Here is an 18,884-nt window from a genome sequence, read left to right as displayed (position 1 = left end):
GTTGAGTGTTGAGAATGGGTGAGGCTGTGCATGTGTGGGGCAGAGGGTGCAGAGGAAATCTCCATACCTGCCCTTAAGTTTTATTTTTTGATTGTTTGTGTATTTTTTGTTGTTTGTTTTTTTAAGATAGAAAGATATTCTTTATTAATGACCGCAACCGTATTTCTTTAGATACAGGAGTTTTGAACTCAAATACTCAGGAGAAAACAAGTTAAGATTGCATTATCCTGCAACTCATTACCAGTAACATATTGCAAAGCAAGAGAGCTTGGAAGGAGGGTGGAAGGCACGAACAGTGAGGGCGGGAAGATAAAGAAAAGGAATTAAGTTCATCAAGTGGATTTCTTTTTTCCTTTTTTTTTTTTTTAAATTTAATTCTTGGGAACTATCAAGTCCTTGCAAGCAGAGCTTGTTTCTGCAGATTATTTTCCAAACGTGTACAAAATGGAACCAAAATGGAGAATCCCTTGAAAACCTGAAGAGGTGCAACATTAAAAGCTACAATTACCCTGTAGCAGGTGTTCCAGCCTTCAGTTGCCAGCCACTTCCTCTTCCTGTTCCCAAGAGTTAGCGGGATGAAAACGTCTTCCCTGGGATTGTTTTCATTTCTTTCTTCTCAGCATCTGGGTCTGTGTGGTTCAGCACCTTGAGGAAGTCGGATGCTTTTGCCCGCATACGTGTGTGAATATAGGCCTTAGAGCACTTGATGTGGTAGTGCAGGTAGTCCCGGGACATGTGCATCAGTTGATGGTGTTGTCTGGAGCCCTGGCATTGGTGTGGCGAGGGAACAGCACGAAGGTAATGAAGTCAATGTTGTCACCCACAGCAGCATCCATGTCCTTCAGCTCCAGAGGCTAAAGAGGACCTGTGGGGCCGAATGGCTGGCTCTGTGTCCTTCTTTGAACTCCTGCATGAACACCTTTCCAATGACCACATCGCCGTCATCCTTAAACACTGTGCTGAAGACTACCGTGACTCTGTCCTTTTTAGACTCCACATACATGGTCTCATCATCCCTATAATGGATAACTGCCCTATTCTCTCCTTCCTTGCCCTCTCCTTGGAACTGGAAGTATTTCTCAAAGACAGAGACAAAGCAATTTCATTTCAACGTGCCAGCCTGATGCACCTGGAATCCTTGGATGCAGGCAGAGTTTCAGGGTCCTATAGCAAAGAGACATTGTATCCTTATTCTGGATTTACCAAGAAGCTCCCATACACTCACTTTAGTAACTCATCAGCACCATGTGCCTGAAGTTCCTTGTAGAATTTCAAAGAAATACTGACCATCACTTTTGTCTCCATTAGGATTTGAAATATGAGAGAGGACCCCATCAAAATCTGCAAATGTTACTTGTACTGCTTCTGGTTTGTTTCCAGCGGCCGCATTCTCGAACTTGAGCACGAGCGTCTCCTTGATGATGCAGTTGCTCACCTCCAGCAGGATCAAGCTGGGCCCAGATGCCTGAACCTGCTTGCGGAGCCACCTCACCCACAAGCCCTGCACCTAAGTTTTGCTATGAACCTGACTCTGCTCTAAAAACTAGTATTGCTTTTTAATTATCATAAACAAATAAAAAGTATTTTAAAAAACAATTAAAAGGACCCTAGAGCATCACTGTCCAATAGGACTTTTGGGATGATAGAAATGCTATGCATCTGCACTTTCCAACCTAGTAGTCTCTAGGAGTCTCTAGCTATTAAGTATTTGAAATGCAGTTGTTTTGACTGAGGAACTGAATTTTTAATTTTATTTAATGTTATATTTTATGTTAAATTGACATAGCCTCATGTGGATAGTGATTTCCCTAGTGGACAGCACAGGTCTAGAAGGCTTACTCAGTAGAAAACAAGTCATTGCTTGAGTCTTGGTTTGAAATATGTAATAGAAAAATAAATTTGCAACTGGAATTACAATTTAGTTTTAACAGACCAAATATGTAATGGGCTTTCTCAAGCAGCTACTTTAGGAACCAAGGTAAAAATTATAGGGGGCATCAATCTTTAAAAAAGTCTGTATTCTAAAATGTTGTGTCTGTAATTTAAAATATTTTAAAATAATGATTTTTTTAAAAATACAGTATTTTTTCATACAATACTAAAATCTTCTAAGAAAAAAAAGGCAATGAAATATTGTAAAAATGATGATCAGGTTGCTCCATGATTATTTTAGGAAGGGAAAGTACAATTGAAAAAATATTCATTTCACACTATTGTTATTACTTGCCCCTGATTTTAAGAATAAGATGATAGAAAAGGCCTTTGTCTAGCACTTTGCAATTTGCATTCTTGTGCCTTGATAGACATAACAGTGAGTTGATTTTGTCAGGTGTAAACAGTGTGTTCACACTTCCAAGAGAAGTGTGCCTTCATTATTATTCAACATTTAATTAAGTCATAACACTGGAAGAGATCTGGTAGAGTTTTAGCACATGCAGAGCTTGAACCTATAAACCATACTCCAGCAGATTCTCTGGTCTTGATAGGAATGAGCCCAGGTGGAAACAACCCAAGATCAGTGGTCAAATACAGTTAGACACAACTGGACAGTGGATCTACCAGTCTTTGTGTGACCACTGGGAAGTCACATCTCCTAAATCTCAGTTTTCTTATCTCAAAAATGGGGATAATACTGATTTAACATTAAGTCATCCTGGAAGGAAGACCCAGCAGATAGAAAACAAACAACAAATGTCTATTTATTAGTCATATTATGATAATAAGATTGTCTTTGATAACTTCAAATTATAAAAGCTGTGGGACAGTTACCAGCCCGGTTCCAACCCACTCCTTAGTCATATCTGGATGGGTAGAATCCGATCATCCAGGTTTGGGGGATTTTTAACTTTTTATTATATAGAACAAGGAGGCCCTTTCATGCATCGTGTTCATTTCTTGACAATCAAGACACTGCTATCTTTAACAGAGTGAAGACGGTAACCCCTTCGTTCCAATGCTTACCAACATACTGTTTCTATTCCCTCAGATGTTGCCAGACACTAGGTTTTCTTTTGGAGGAGAGATCAATGAAAGCAGAAGTGAACACAAAGTCATAGACTCTGAAAAATGTTAAGCCAAAGAGACCTTGGAGACCATCTCATCTCAACCTCTGATTTTGTTTTTTGGAAGTTAGACCCTAGGAGCATTAGGGTCTAACCTGTGCCAAATATCAGAGAAATGATATTCCAGTTCTCTTCCTGTTCTACAACATTGCCATCAGCCCTGGCTGGTGTAGCTAAATGATTAGAGCCAGCTTGTGCACTGAAGTGTGGCAGGTTCGATTCCCCGGTCAAAGACACATATGTGGGGTTGGAGGTTCATCCCCTACCCAAGGTCAGGGGCGAGTACGGGAGGCAACCAATGGACATATCTCTCTCACATCAATGTTTCTCTCTCTCTCTCTCCCTCCCTCCCTCTCCACCATCCCTTCCACTCTCTCTAAAAAATGAATGGAAAAAATATCTTCTGGTGAGGGTTAACCAAAAAATATTTGACAACAATATTTACTTAGCACTCAGAGGTTCTATGAACCTGGTGTGCATAAGGTGATGATATCAATAATTAAATTACAATAAACTAGAGGCCTGGTGCACAGATTCTTGCACCTGGTGGGTCCCTCAGCCTGGCCTGTGCCCTCTCTCAATCTGGAACACCTCGGGGGATATCGGACTGCCGGTTTCGGCCCGATCCCCACAGGCCAGGTCGAGGGACCCCCACCAGTGCATGAATCCATTCACTGGGCCTCTAGTATGCATATAAGATCTTTGGTTAATCTCTTCCCGCCTTCCCTCCTTCCGATTCATCAGTCTGTTCCATGTTTCCATGCCTGTGCGTTGAGCGTCTGCCCCCTGGTGGTCAGTCCATGTCACAGCTACTGGTCGAACGGTTGAACGGTCGAATGGTCAGCCGGTCACTTAGGCTTTTATATATATAGACTAGAGGCCCAGTGCACAAAATTCCTGCATGGGTGCAGTCCCTAGGCCTGGCCAACGATTGAAGTGCGAGTGTCTGGCGTGGAAGGGCAGGTCCCAGCTGACCTCTGGGCCCTGGGCAGCACCTGGGCCCCCAGGCTCCTGCGCGCCCTCCTCCACCTGAGTCACGGCACCTAAGTTCCCACACGAAGATGTGGTGAGCACAGCCGGACGCCACAGGCCAGGGCGCAGCATGGGCCTCTGGGCCACCCAGCAGCACCACATGGAAGCCAGGAAGGCAGCACACTCTCTCCCGGCCGGCCTCGCAGACTGGCTCCTGCACGAACCCACAGGGAGCCCAACCGGTGGTCCCGATGGCTATGGTCCCGCTCACCCAGAAGACACTGTGTGGGCACCTGAGCACAGGGGCTTCCCTGGCGTGCGAGCCCTGGCATCCTGCAGGAGGGCAGCAGGAGGAGCGACAGTGAGCTTGGAGGACACCCTGCATTTTCACCGCACCTCCATCCCAGTCACCACCCCCCCCCCCCGCCCAGATAGCCGGTGAGAGGTCGCAGTGCATTGCCGACACCCACCATGTTCCACACCACCCCCTGGTGGTCAGCACATATCATAGCGAGCAGTTGAACTGGTCTCCCAGTTGAACTCCAGGTCGAATGACTGCCCGCCCAAATTGACAATTTGCATATTAGGCTTTTATTATATAGGATGATAATGTGTATTCAAATTTAATACCAACCACTGTTCTTACTAAGGTTATAGTTAACATTTTTAAACCTTTATTTATTTATTTATTTTCCATAGGATGTAAGTGAATGTCCTAAGTCAATCATTTGGATGAAAACATGGAAGAATGTAAAAAGCACACAAAAAAGGAAGAATGATATATCACCTGCTGGATGTTAAAAGGCAAAGTCAAAGTCTGAGATTGTATTGCTTCTGTTTCCCAACAAATTATTTAGAAACTACACTCAGGTCCCTCTATGCTTATATTCAATATAAATCTAAAACCGTATGGACCTGCTGTAAAGCTGAGTTCCTTCCACTAAGCAAGCTGGTTCCCAAGAAAGTATAGAAGAAAAAAAGTCAAAAATCAATTATTTTCTTACTTGTAAACATCTCTAGTGAAAAAAGTTTAAGGGAATGTTGAAAGCCAATGGCTAAAACACATTTCAGATATTACAAATGATATTGTCTTATATATTTGCCAATGTTTCTCATGACCAACTCAATTAAACTGGCTGCCCATTCATCTTCTGATGGGAAAACAAGAATGAAAAATGGTTTCACATAGAAAAGAATTTCATGTGTGGCTGTATTAGTCCCGCTGACAGGCTTTGAGTCTTTCCCTATCTTTACTACCCTTTCTCATTGGTAACACGTTCCACAGTATTCAGATCACATTAGAAATTCCATTCTCCTTTTCTGATCTCTATTGCAAAGTTTCAAGTACCTAAAATGTTGGGCCACCATACTGGAGAGTGGAAAGAGCACAAGCTTTCAAATCAAACAGACCTTTGAAACTAGACTCCCCCAACTATTAGCTGAATAAATTTGTTTTCCCTTGTAAAGTACATGTTTTATGTCACAGAGTAATTGGGAAATTAAGTGAGATGATATATGTAAACCATACAGCACAATATGTGAAAGACAGTGCCTAGAGAAATGGCAAATATCATGATCATCTTCGCAACAACTGATAATAGTGGTAATATTGACAACATGTTTTTTAAAGGAAGAAATTCAGATTCCTTTCAAGCCAAAGGGCTTTCAAGCCCAGTGAGATGAGTGGCACTTTGAGAAGCAAGAGCTACCACCAAATGAAGGGTACAGCGAGAAGAAAGAGAAGTTCAAGGGGAGGGAGGGTGAAGTTTACCTGGAAGAGTTGGAGGTACTTCCTCGCGCATCAGGACTTGAATTGTTCCCTGAAATACAGCTCAGTCTTGAAATGCATGAAGGAGTAGGAGGGTCATTCCAAACAGACATAGCTGTGACAAAGCAAAATATTTCAATGCAAACACATCTGCTGGGCCTGGGTAACTCAGGGCAGAGTGATTTGGTTAGGAATCATGATTGGAAACTAGGTGGAGTCCAGGTTGGGCAAGCCTTGAACTTCAGGCTGAGAAGTTCATGTCCATCCTACAGTAAATGGGAAAGCACTGAACTTTTCTCAGCAGCAGAGAAATATATCCAAAGTGGCGGACTAGGAAGGTTCAGAGGCAGGGAAATGTGAACCTAGGGCTGGGAGGAGATGAGACCAGAGTTTTCCCCCTACACCACGGGCTGGGCCAGTGTGCTATGTCCACTCTGATTTAATACACTGGAGTTGAAATGGGACAGCTTCACAGAGTACAAATCACATGCTTACTATTTGTCCACTGAATGGAGAAAATGACAGACTGATGGTGCAGGCCGCTTTGGGTTACACAGATTGAGAATGAGGCTGGGAAGGAGCATAGGCCAGGAAGAAGCCAAGCATTTAGCAAGGTTGAATCTAGAGTCACTAAAAGCTGGGTTAAGTAGCCTGAAGTAGGATTATAAATAAGGATTGAGGTCCTCATAATGGATAAGGCAGGTGCATCCCGGGCAGGGATGAGGGCAAGGAAGAAGGAAATTCAAGGTCAGGAATGGGACAGCCATAAGAAAGTTTGTTTGATACAACAAAGGGGAAAAGTTAATTTTATGAGGTTACTCGGGTCTTTCTTTACACTCACTACCCCTAGGGTGATTGTTCTAAGTATAAAACACAAAGGCCCATCAAGGCAGACAAATTAAAAAAAGAACTCGTTTGTCTAGAAAATAAGTAAATCACTATTGAAAGAAACCAAGGCAGATGGTAATACAAGATGAGCACCTATTACACTATGCTTGGCACTTGGCATTTATTATCTCCTAATCTTCAAACTAATTCTTCAAGTTGTTACTGTTATTAGAAAATAGATTCATAAAAGTTGTAAAGTAAGCTGCCCAAGGAGAATAAATGGTCACATCCGACGCCAGGGAAGTTTTGAACTGGGAACTTGCAAGGCAGTTTGGTAAAAGCACCGTGAGAAAAGCCCAGGCCTGCAGATGTGAGTGATTAGCCCTGCACTAAGGGAGAGAGGCAGGCACGGAAAAAGACACAAACATGAGTGACACTACACAGCAGTGGTGATCGGGATTGGTAGACAGAGACCGGGAGGGGTAAGCCTACCAGCCTGGGAGAGTGCTTCTAACACTTCCAGAAAGAGAGGACTCCGAAGCCAGCCTGGGTTTTAGCCAAAGACAATGAGCTGGGTTTCAGATGTGTTGAGCTGATGGGGGGAGAGGGGGAAGGAGGTCGGTAGGCAGGGAACAGCTGGGTAAAGAAATCCTGACAGGTGGGTGGGAATAAGAAACCGAAGTCCAGAAGAAAGGCTGAGCCCTAACATGTGGCTTTGGGATCACTGGGCCATATGGCAATTCAGCAGCATTTCTACGGTTTCTTACGTGGGAGAACTCTGTCTATATTGGCTACAAGAGCAGACTGACATCTTGCCAACCTTCAGAAAACATGCAAGAATTCTCTCTGCCACCACCACTGTGACTAGCCCCAGAAACACACACACACACACACACACACACACACACACACACACACACACACAATTTAGGGTTTTCAGTCAATAGCCCTTCTACACAAGCTCAAAGCAAATGGCATGTTATTTAGTTTCAAATGTGCCAAGTTAAAATGCTATGAAATCATGTGGGCTTTGACTTTTTAATGTTATTCAATCGATGTCATTAAAACAGAGGATTTAGTCTTGTCATTATTCCCTTGTAAGTTCTGCCGTCTGTCTGTCTGTCTGTCTGAAAAAATGAAGAGCACTCGTTTATGTCGCCTAACCAACTTATTTGGGGGAACGTTAGATGGGTTAAAGACAGCAAAACCCAAGTTTCAATGTGCACGTGGGGAGAAGAAGAAAGTGCATGTCAAGTGTGAATAATGCCCTGCCACTCAGCCTGAGCCCTGCCTCCACTGACTGTGCAGTCTGGCTGACGCAGTAGTGAAGACAGATCCTTTCTCTCCTTCTCTGGCGTGCCAGCCATGCTTAACACCCTAACACTTCATTAACATGCTAATGTGTGACGGTTATTTTGTGCAAGTACCACTGTAGATGATTTTGAAAGGCTCTATCAACCACAGCTAGAATGCAGGGACCTAAGTGCTAACTCACCATTATTAATAAGAAAACAATATACTGCTCAAAGGCTTTTTTTTGTTTTGTGTTTTATCTGTCATATGGCTTTTGCAGGTCAACCATTCTTTCTCTGAGCATCAGTGAGAAAAGAAGCTGATTTCTCTGGATACATAAGCCAACTGTAACATTCATTCTACCGGGGGGATAATACACTAAATGTCAAGATGTCAGAGATAAATGGCTATTATGGGCATGGATTGTTGGCAAAAGTAATGAACTAAGAATTAGAAACCTGATTTCAATTTAAGGTTCTCTCAATGTCTCCCTCTGTAATCCTGAGTGAGTCATTTACTCATTGGGGACTATTTTCTTATTTATAGTATGTTGGGGTAACTAAGATTTCTTAAAATTTCTTCTTGCACAACTACCCATGATCAAAGGATATCATTATTATAACAAATTGCTAAACCCTTAACTTCTATAACCATTTTAGAATAATTTTCTAGGTTATTTGTATTATTTATCTTCATCTTCTATTGACTCCAAGTGTTAGCAAGAATACCTATATCTCTAAGGAGAATAATTCAATCTGTAATAAGGTTCATAGAAGATGATAGAATAACTGGAGAGACAGTGAAAGCTCCTGCATGGAACAACTTACTAAAAAGATGTTAGTTTTTCTGTTTTAATTTATAAATTTAATATAATCCATGTTAAAATTTCAGTTGAATTTTGAGGAACTTAATAAATTTTTCAAAATTCATGTGTAAAGATAAAAGTTCACATATACTTTTGAAAATAAAAACCAATAAGGACTTACTTGGCTTAGATATTGATATATACAACCAAGCTTTATTAACAAAATAGCATGAACTATGGCTAAAGAATGAAGAGACCAATGGAGCACAAGGGTGGTACCAATTTGTTGAGGAAACAGAATACCACATGGGAACACAGAACTGGGCTGCTACCTACCACCATATATACATATGGGCTCCAGGTGGAATAAAGACCTAAACAAGAAAGATGTTAATATAATAGATCATTAAAAATAAATTTTGTAACAGAGGGACAGAAACTAATTTATTTTACAAAGCTCTCAGAGTAAAATAATGATAAATTGAATTACATAAAAATTAAGATTTCTGTTCACATACACACACAAAAAAACCATAATGGACAAAGTTAATAGAAAAGTGACAGGCTAACAGAATCCTTTCTAAAACCAGCTGGCAACTATCTAGAATATTCAAAGAACTTCTGTAAATCAATAAAAATAAGTAAATACACTTCCAATGGACAAATATGCAATGAATTTGAAGGGGAATTTACAGAAGGAAAAAATCCAAAAGACAGCAAGCATATAAAAAGCTGACCAAATTCATCAGTAGTCAGATAAAAGTAAAATAAAACTAAAAAATATTATTTTATACCCATTAGACAGAAATGAGAAAAATTAGAAAACTTAATGCCAAATATCAGCAAGAGGTTGTATATAAACACTCAGAATGCTGGGGGAAGGGGGCGTGACCTGGTGAATCCTTCTGGCGGTAATCTGAGAGGACTTCTGAAATTAGACTGTTTACGGTATCTGAGCTGTATACATATGCTCTACGGCCCAGCAAATGTCCTTGGGCATTTTCCAAAAGGGGGCATGTCTAGGTTGTTCACAGCAGCCTTGCTTGTGCTGAGACAATGTGGAAGTCCTTCCATGGCAGAGAATATAAGTAAATTGTGTTCTAGGCACACTGTAACAGACCAGGAGCAATTGGATGCAATGGAGTAGATGTATATATAGCAATATTCATAGGCCTCAAAATATAATCCTGGGTAGAGAAAATAAAAACAAAAGAGGAGATATAATACACATAAGTTAAAATGCGGGTACAATAAATCCAAAATATGAAACCTTAGATTTTATAAGAACATATTCACTAGCAAGTGCATATACTCTGAAAGTTCGGTTCCTGAATGACCAGAACTGTGGATAAAAGGGAGGGTCTGAAGCCAACACGCACGCACAAACACAAGCAGGGCCCAATGAAAATTCATATTTCTATTATCTTGCATTTATATAACATCAAACAAAAGTTTTACAAAACAATACGTTCTTACTTCATACAATGCACTGTTTACATTTTCTATTTCCTTTTTAAAAAAATGTTGGTCTCTATTTATAAAGGTGATTGTATAACCTATCAATGGATTACGACTTTCCATTTTAAAACACTGATCTAGGCAATAATAAGGGCATTCTAGTGAGTTCCTGGAGTAATAATAGTGCCACACACTCATGAAAAATTCAAGCACATGAAGGAGAACTGAGAAAAAGACCCTCTGTGCTGCCTTCTCCAAGAAACACATCCACAGGGAATTCCCACCAGTCGGAGGCTGTTCCTCCTCACGTGATTCCACCCTAAGTGGCACTTCCGGAGAGTGAACTTTTCACCCCTCCGTCAGCCCTGGCTTGTCAGACTAAGGCCAAAACTGAAGCAGGAAACGCTATGCCACTTGCTAAAGCACAAAGAGGTATTTTAAAACATAAAGGAACTTTTAAAAACATTCCTGAAACACATTTGAATAAGATGTAGATATAAGGAAATATGGGCTCTCTCTTGAAAATGGAAAGCTGGAACATATAAAAAGGGTAGTTCTAAGGAACAAAATAATAAAACGAAAAATGTGGAAATAGGGTAGATTACACAGACTTCAAGAGAGCAGTAAGCTATCTTAGAGTAGAAGGGGAAGCTCCGGAAGAGAGAAGGAAAGCCCATGGGCTCCTCCCAATCTGCAGCTCAGTAAATACAAATTAAAAGAAAACAAAAATTCCTACTCCAAATCAACTGAAAACTGTCTTTTGAGGACAGCTCTAGGTCCTCCTTATACCAGAAGATCTTACCAGAAAACACATTTATTGGGCCAATATAGAGAGTAGTCACTTTAAAGTATTTAAATAGAATTAGGCACGTCTGAGCTAATTGAAGAGAAAAAGTACAATAAAGAGCATGACACTGAACTTTGTGCCTTTACAGCTATGCCCAAGCAGAGCGATGAGAATGTGTGGATAGGGTTAGAGACAGCACACCATTCCCTCTCTCTCTGCAGACACCAAGGGACCAATCCCCATCACACCACTGGGAGCAATGTTCCTTGGAGGGCAACTTTTGTGAAGGGCTAACCAGGAGCTGTGTGTATGAGCTTGTGTTTGAAGTGAGCCTCTCTACCAAGGGTTATAATCAACTACTTATAAAACAGAATTAAGTTAGGTGCTATTCAAAATTTTTTTTAAAACCCACAAAATTCTAGAAATTGCTAGGTTACATGGAATCCATACGACAAAAGGAATCTGGAGAAGAAATATAATTAGTGTAATGAGAGGAATGACTTCTGGACTATGATGTAGATAAAGGTAGAGAGAGAGATGAGCTGGCTGTACAGGTAAGTGGAGAGGGAAGGGGCAGAAAGCCAATACACTATATAGCAGGTCCATTAAAAAGAGATGAGCACAGAGGAACCATGAAGTTGTTCTAGAATATTACCAGTTACTGGTCCTTGAACTCACAGGTATTCATAAACTGCAAAAGTACACATATCACGTTGAAGATAATGACCAGCTACTTTCAATTTTGATGAAAACATAGCAGAAGAACAATAAGAGTGAAAACTAGCATTTCTTGAAAAGGCTCTTTAGTGCACACAACTGCCAATTCTTACAACAACTCCGCATGGTAAATGATATCCCCTTTACCGATGAAGAAACAGACTCCTAGATGCTGACAAAAGTCCTCAGGGCTACACAGGAATAAGCAAGTGGCAGAGCCAAGATTTCACCCAAGACGTGTTTACTTCAAAATGTCTTTACACTGAGTGTGATGATGCTGCAGATCAATTAAGTGAGAACTGAAGAATTTCTTCTATTTAAAAAGAGTAGAATGGGTTAAGTTCTGGAAATTGCCTAGTTTTGATTATTTTACTATGGTTATTCAAGATACGATCATAGGAGAAGCTAGGGGAAGGCTACATGAGAACTCTACTCACTTTTGCACTTTCTTGTGACCTAAACTTACTTTTAAGTAAATTTTTAAAAAATAAGGGGAATGAACTTTTTGGAAGTTTACCTCACTCCTTTTCCTTTGGAGATAAATATATGATATATTAGAGATACGTCTTAGACATACCTATATACCTCTGATGTATTCCAAATATAAATATCTATTTGAGATATATAGGAGGTAAGTATATATTTCTTCTGAAAATATATAGATACTAGAGGCCCAGTGCATGAAATTCTTGCACTCGGGGCGGGGGGTGTCCCTCAGCCCAACCTGTGCCCTCTCTCAGTCTGGGAGCTCTCGGGGGATGTCCACCTGCCTGCTCACTGCTCCTTTGCCCTGCTGCAGAGGCAGGAGAGGCTCCCGCCACTGCCGCTGCGCTCGCCAGAGGTGAGCCCGGCCTCTGGCTGAGCGGCGCTCCCCCTGTGGGAGCATACTGACCACTAGGGGGCAGCTCCTAGGTTGAGCGTCTGCCCCCTGGTGGTCAGTGCACATCATAGCGAGCAGTTGTTCCACGTTTAGTCAATTTGCATATTAGCCTTTTATTATATAGGATACTCATAATTATGTATTTTTAAATGTTAATTATCAGTTGTTTTCAGTGACCTAAATAGCACAAGAAATAAAATAATGGCCACCTTCTACTCTCATTCAACTTTAATAAACTTCCACTAAATACATATTCCTACATGGTACTGTACTATTTTGCCTATACAAGTTTATCTCCTCCAACACTCAAAGTTTTTCATTGTCTACCATATTTACATATGGGAACTAGGAAAACAGAGTTACCATTTATATCTAAGTTGAACATTATAAGAATAAAATGTCTTAGCTGATATGAAAAAGATTGTTTGATAAGAATATTTACTTTTTTTCTAACAATGGCTGAGCCATTTTTCCCCAATAAAAGATAATTTTGAAACAGCTACCATTTGGAGTGACTTCTATTGTGTTATTAAATTCATGTACTATCCCAACACTATTAAATAAAAATTAATATGTCCATTTCACATATAAGGAAAGCTAGACAGATTAATTTGCATAAGTCACACAACTATCTATCTATCTATATATAAAAGCCTAATATGCAAAGTGTCCCCTCGGGAGTTCGACCAACTGGGAGTTCAATCACTCACTATGATGTGTGCTGACTACCAGGGGTGGTGCGGAATGAAGGAAGGCCCTGGCCGGCAGCTGGCAGCTGGGGAGGGGAGGCCCCAGCCGGCAGCCAGCAGCCACTAGGGACCCTACCTGTGCACGAATTTCATGCACTGGGCCTCTAGTTCAGTGATAAAATGTGGATTCAAACTCAGATTTACATGACACTAAAAATATTATTCCTTTCACTATCTTTGCCCCTCCACACTTTCATTTCTATGATTAAAATGCATCCACTGTATTATTGACCATTCACCCCTTAATAACAAAATATACAGTCTAAGTACATTTAGACATTTTTTTAAAAAAAAAGCCTCAATCTTCATTCCTGGCTCCTATTTGAAGTTAAAGTTTATTACTGAAGCTGAAAAGAAGTCTTTTAAGTATGAAAGAAATGCAAGTGGTATTCCAAGTTACAATATGTGTGTGCTCGAGTGGGAAACATGAGAAGAGCATCTGCCAAATTCATTTTGGCCTCATTTGATACTATCTCACTGATCTGGGGCCAGCTTACATTTGTTGCTCCCTCTCTCTTTCCCTCCTCCACTTCCTCTTCATTCCAGAAGCATACAAAAACCATAGCAAAGAAGCTGGATAAAGTCTCCAATAATACACTGAAAACACTATCAAATAAAGGAATGGCTATCTAGTCCAAGGATAACCTCATTTCAACTAAGAATAACCCAAAACACTAAAATAAAAAGAATCTTTATGGGATCATAAATAACAACTGGAGATAAAATTACTTAAGATATTCATTTTAAAGAAATAGATTTTTTGAGACAAATTCTCAAAAGAACTAATTCAGTTTGTACTTATGCACAGGGCTTTATAATTTAGTATGAGTCAACCTTCAAATTGTACTTTTTAATTCAAACTTTTTAAAAAATCTTTAATTATGTTAATTCTACTTCCAGCTTTTAACCCCAGTGCTGATCCCTATCTGCTCAACACTGATGCTAATGAATCTCAGATTTCTGATACTTGTAACTAAACAGCATCAGAATTGAGCATTAGTTTTGAAGGTCTACAAATTTCATGATAGTCTCCTGCACATCTATCTACATTTACAATTGTTTTAGTCTAGTATACGTAAGTGGTAGTATTTTCTTTAAAGGACAGTCAGTTCTCAATCAGTTATGCTTTTCAAAATGGTCAAAGTAAAAATGGCTAGTAGATTTCTATTTTAAAGCCACCTAGGTGTTTCCCCTTTATTGTGATATTGTCTGGTATCCTCAGTTCTTTGCTTCCAACTTCTTGGCAAATTAGAGAAGACTGTATTAGCACAATAGTAAAGAAAAAATAATTTTCTAGATAACCAAACCTACAGGATAAAAAGTCCTGTCTTCTTTCCCAGACCACTAAATATCAGCTAACAAATAGAGGAGTACCAATGAACATTTCCATTATCCCCCCAAGGAAAAATTAAAGAACTGCATCAGACACATGTAATGCTGAGATATACCACAGGAAATAATGTTTTAGTACTCTCCCTGACACGTTCACATGTAACAGAGGAGATAAAGTTAACATACAATTATAATTCAGTGTGATGGGGATATGAGGATAAGCACACGGTTCTATGGAAATACATCGGAGGGCTTTTCAACACCCTTTAGTTAGGAGTGTACAAAGGAAATGATGCCTAAAAGAGACTAAGAAGTAAGTATCCACTTTGCATCGGCTAAGATTGCTTTAATAAAAAAAGACTGACAATAACAAGTGTTGGGGAGGATGTGGAAAATTGGAACCCACATACATTGCTAGTGGGAATGTAAAATGGTTCAGCCACTTTGGAAATCAATTTGATAGTTCCTTCAAAATGTTAAGCATAGAATTACCCTATGACCCAGTTATTTCACTCCAAGATATACACCCAAGAGAACAGAAAACATACATCCACAGTAATGTTCAAAGTGGTATTATTCAACATAGCCAAAAAGTGGAAACAATCATTAATTGATGAATGTCCATCAACTGATGAATGAATAAACAAAATGTGCTACATTCCAAAATGGAGTATTATTCAGTCATAAAAAAAGAAAGAAGCATTGATACATACTAAAAGAATAGAAGAACATGGATGAACCTTAAAAACATTATACTAACTAAAAGAAGCCAGACACAAAAATCCACAAATTGTATGATTCCATTTTATGAAACTAGAGGCCCGATGCACGAAATTCATGCAAGGGGCTTGGCCCTCACAGCCGTGGTGGCTTGCCTTGGCCCTCGCAGCCCTGGCATCGTCCAGAAGGTCGTCCGGAAGGTCATTTGGCTGTCCGGTCTAATTAGCATATCACGCTTTTATTATTGTAGATGTCCAGAAAAAGCAAATTTGTAGAGACAGAAAGTAGATAAGTGATTTCCAGAGGCTGAGGAGAAAAGGGGAATGGAGAGTGACTATAAATGGGTAAGGTGATGGTGAAAATATTTTGTGGTGATAAAAATATTCTAGAATTACATCATGGTTATAGTACCTGTGGACAAAAGCCAATTCAGTGAATATACTATTACTGAATTGTCACTTTAAAATGGAGAATTTTGAGACATATGCATTATATCTCAACTAAAAAGAAGAAATAAGAATGAGCAGATGGAAAAAAAGGAAAATGTGGCAAAAATGGTAGGTGATAAAGAGGAGGGGGAAACTGATGTAGGTTCCAAAGCATGGAAAGCAGGGAACGAAGTGGGACTGAGTGGGTGGCCCACCTTCCACTTAGGGCAAAGGCACAGAGGTGGGCGTTGCCTACTTGGGTGGCTGTAGATTCAGAAGCCAAGGGAGTTGACATCTAACGCTTCTCTTCTGTCCATGAGGTAATTAAGCAACAAGCTGGCAGGGCAGGAAGTCTGAGGTGAACAGAGGAGGTTAAGAACAAACTCTATAGAGAGGAGAAGAGAGAGGTATTGAAAGTCCCCCAGATTTGCTTTTTAAAAAGCTTCCATAGTTAAGAGTATAGAGCAATCAACTTAGGCACCAAATGAGCAGGGGGTCTCAGGAGAGATGTTCTCTGTCAAGCCTCCGGCATCCTTGGACTAGAGTGTGAGAGGCTTTCCTCTCACTTCCTGCTACTGTGTACAGCCATGTCTGCATCTCCAAGGTTCTCCTAGTCAGCTTATCACTTGTGTAAGTCATACAGTAAGCAGCTTCTTGGTTTAGTATTTGTGGTCTCCTCGTATTTACATTATTCCAACAACTAGGTACCAGAGGCTTCAAAGATTGATATGAAGATGCCTTTTATGAAGTTTTTCATAACCTTAAGGGAAAACAAGCTGTTCACATATCTTATTTTTTAAATTGGTTTTCATAATTCTTTCAACATTAAAAAAAAACAGAATCTAATTTGATATGCTCTAGATCAAAACATATTAATAGTTATTTTCTATGCTTTGAAATGAATTAAATTAACTTACCTTCATTGGTAATGCTGATGTCAAGACAGACGCTGAACATTTTGTCATAAACTTCCAAATCAAGATCTAGATCTCCATGGAATATAAATATGGAATAATGCCACCAGATGCTAGTACCTGTGGACAAAAGCCAATGATTTATTAGAGCATTATGGGAAGGGGAGGGAAAAAGTGTTGTATGGCTACTGCCGAGTCATATAAATGTCCCAAGTCTTCAAAAAGTACGAATGTGTTTAATTTCTACATATTTGACAAATCTATACTAATTATGTTAATTAACATTTTTTGAAAGCTTCCTATGTAGCAGGTACTTTTGCACATGTAACCTCATTTGCTTCTTCTTCCAACACTATTATACTGATGAAAAAAATGTAGCAGCTCATACATATCAGAGCCAGGATTTGAACCTAGGGATTCTGGTTGTAGGTTCTGAGTTCTTAATCACTACATGTACCGTCCTGACATCCATCCAGGTACAACACTCCAAAGACTCTTAAAGCCTAGATGGTATGAGAAATTCTAGTCGATTTATTCCCCTGTGGTTGCTTGTCTTTCTCAAAATATATAAGTGTGATCCAAAATTTTAAATATTACAAGTCAGGATGAGTTATAAAGAGGCTGAGTTAAGGGAAGGAAAAGTGGGTTTAAATTTTAAGCAGAACTGCAACTAATGGGCTATGTGTTATGCCTGAGTTTGCTCAACTAGTTGATCACTAATATGTGTATAGCTCTGAAATTCCCTAGCAATGAGAAAAATGCATATATTCTGTGAAGCTCTCACTTCTTCCATTGCAGCATGTTTTCGTCTATCTGATTAGGCATTCATTACCCATTCCTGTAGGTACTGCTCAGGGTCTCTCTCCTCTCACTCTGCCAATTGGTCTCTTCTTTCATTGTATACTTGGCTAATGCTGGTCTATCCTGGATAATTTGGCACTTATTAGGTTACTAGACCATTCGTTGTTGTTGTTTTTTTTCCAAACTCTTTTAGGAAAGAAGCAGAGCACAAATAAATAAAACTGCATAATACTTAATTCTCTTAAGCATTATGTATGATATGTCATGAACTCGACTAGAAACCCTTTGGGGACAGGGAGTCCTTAAGAGTCTGGGGCAGGTGGCAGGATGCTGAGTACATTACGGACAATACTGCCTAGCAGTACAGTCCCCTCCATTCAGGGATATTCTGTGTGAGCTGGCTCCATTTGGTGAATAAATTTACTTAAATTTGCAAATATGTAGACATGTTGAGATTCAATACGTGAACTTGAAATAAGACCTGCAGTCATTATATTTCCTAGGTATTTCTGCCAAAGTAAATATTTTTTATCTTGATTCTCTGATTTTCCAATCCTGTTTTCTTTGTATTTTTCTTTGATCCTGTTATTATTTTTACTTTGCTTTCTAAACATTTAAAATGTGTTGCCTCCCCCTTGTAAAACAGTAAAGAAATCCTAAGGGTAGGGGCTGGCTTTGGGGATCAAAGAAGCATCGTAAGGGATCCATACAAGATGTTAGTATTCACCTATGTGAAGAGGGAACAAATGTTCAACTAACAAATGGCATATCTTTTAACTAACTTCTCTAGTCTTTACATAAATTATAGATATTGTGGTAGCAGTAGCAACAGTAGCATTCAATAATAAACACTTTAATAGCACTTACTCTGCACCAAATATCCTTTAAACCAGGGGTCCTCAAACTTTTTAAACAGGGGGCCAGTTCACTGTCCCTCAGACCGTTGGAGGGCCGGACTATAGTTTAAAAAAAACTATGAACAAATTCCTATGCACACTGTACATATCCTATTTTGAAGTAAAAAAAACAAAATGGCAAAAACACCCGCTTGTGGCCCGCGGGCCGTAGTTTGAGGACGCCTGCTTTAAATACTTTACTGGTAATAGTAACATAGTCCTTACAATAACTCCATGACATAGGTCCTATTTTACCAACAAGATGAGAACCAGAAAGGTTAGTTCACTTGCTCAATGTCACACAGCTAGTAACTGGCAGAGGCAGGATTTGAGCCGAGGTAGTCTGAGTCCAGAATACCCACTTATAATCCCTTTAATATAAAATGCCTCACCATCATTATGACTTTCAGTGTCGACCCTAAGACACTCTAATGTTCTGATTTTTCTCTCAGTCAACTTTGAGTGCATTTGTAT

At 39.8% G+C, this 18,884-nt stretch overlaps 1 long non-coding RNA gene and 1 pseudogene across 3 annotated transcripts in view; both read right to left on the bottom strand.

The window, feature by feature from the left end:
• Window positions 1-18,884, bottom strand: part of LOC307103432 — a 157,749-nt gene that overhangs the window by 120,689 nt on the left and 18,176 nt on the right. For both annotated transcript variants that reach the window (XR_013813817.1, XR_013813818.1), the window contains exons 2-3: window positions 16,717-16,833; window positions 5,806-5,917 (exon numbers count right to left, since the gene is read on the bottom strand). This is a non-coding gene — a long non-coding RNA (uncharacterized lncRNA). The remainder of the gene's footprint in view (window positions 1-5,805; window positions 5,918-16,716; window positions 16,834-18,884) is intronic.
• LOC307102688 (actin-related protein 2/3 complex subunit 2-like) lies at window positions 559-2,799 on the bottom strand (annotated as a pseudogene). Its single transcript has 2 exons — window positions 2,770-2,799; window positions 559-1,471 (listed from the first exon to the last, which is right to left on the bottom strand). The product of its transcript is annotated as an actin-related protein 2/3 complex subunit 2-like (transcript).

This window comes from Cnephaeus nilssonii, assembly GCF_951640355.1.
Source record: "Cnephaeus nilssonii genome assembly, chromosome: 7".
In the NCBI taxonomy this organism is placed as follows: domain Eukaryota; kingdom Metazoa; phylum Chordata; class Mammalia; order Chiroptera; family Vespertilionidae; genus Cnephaeus; species Cnephaeus nilssonii.
Note: the sequence above shows the minus strand (reverse complement) of the source record. Positions and strands in the feature narration are given on the sequence as shown.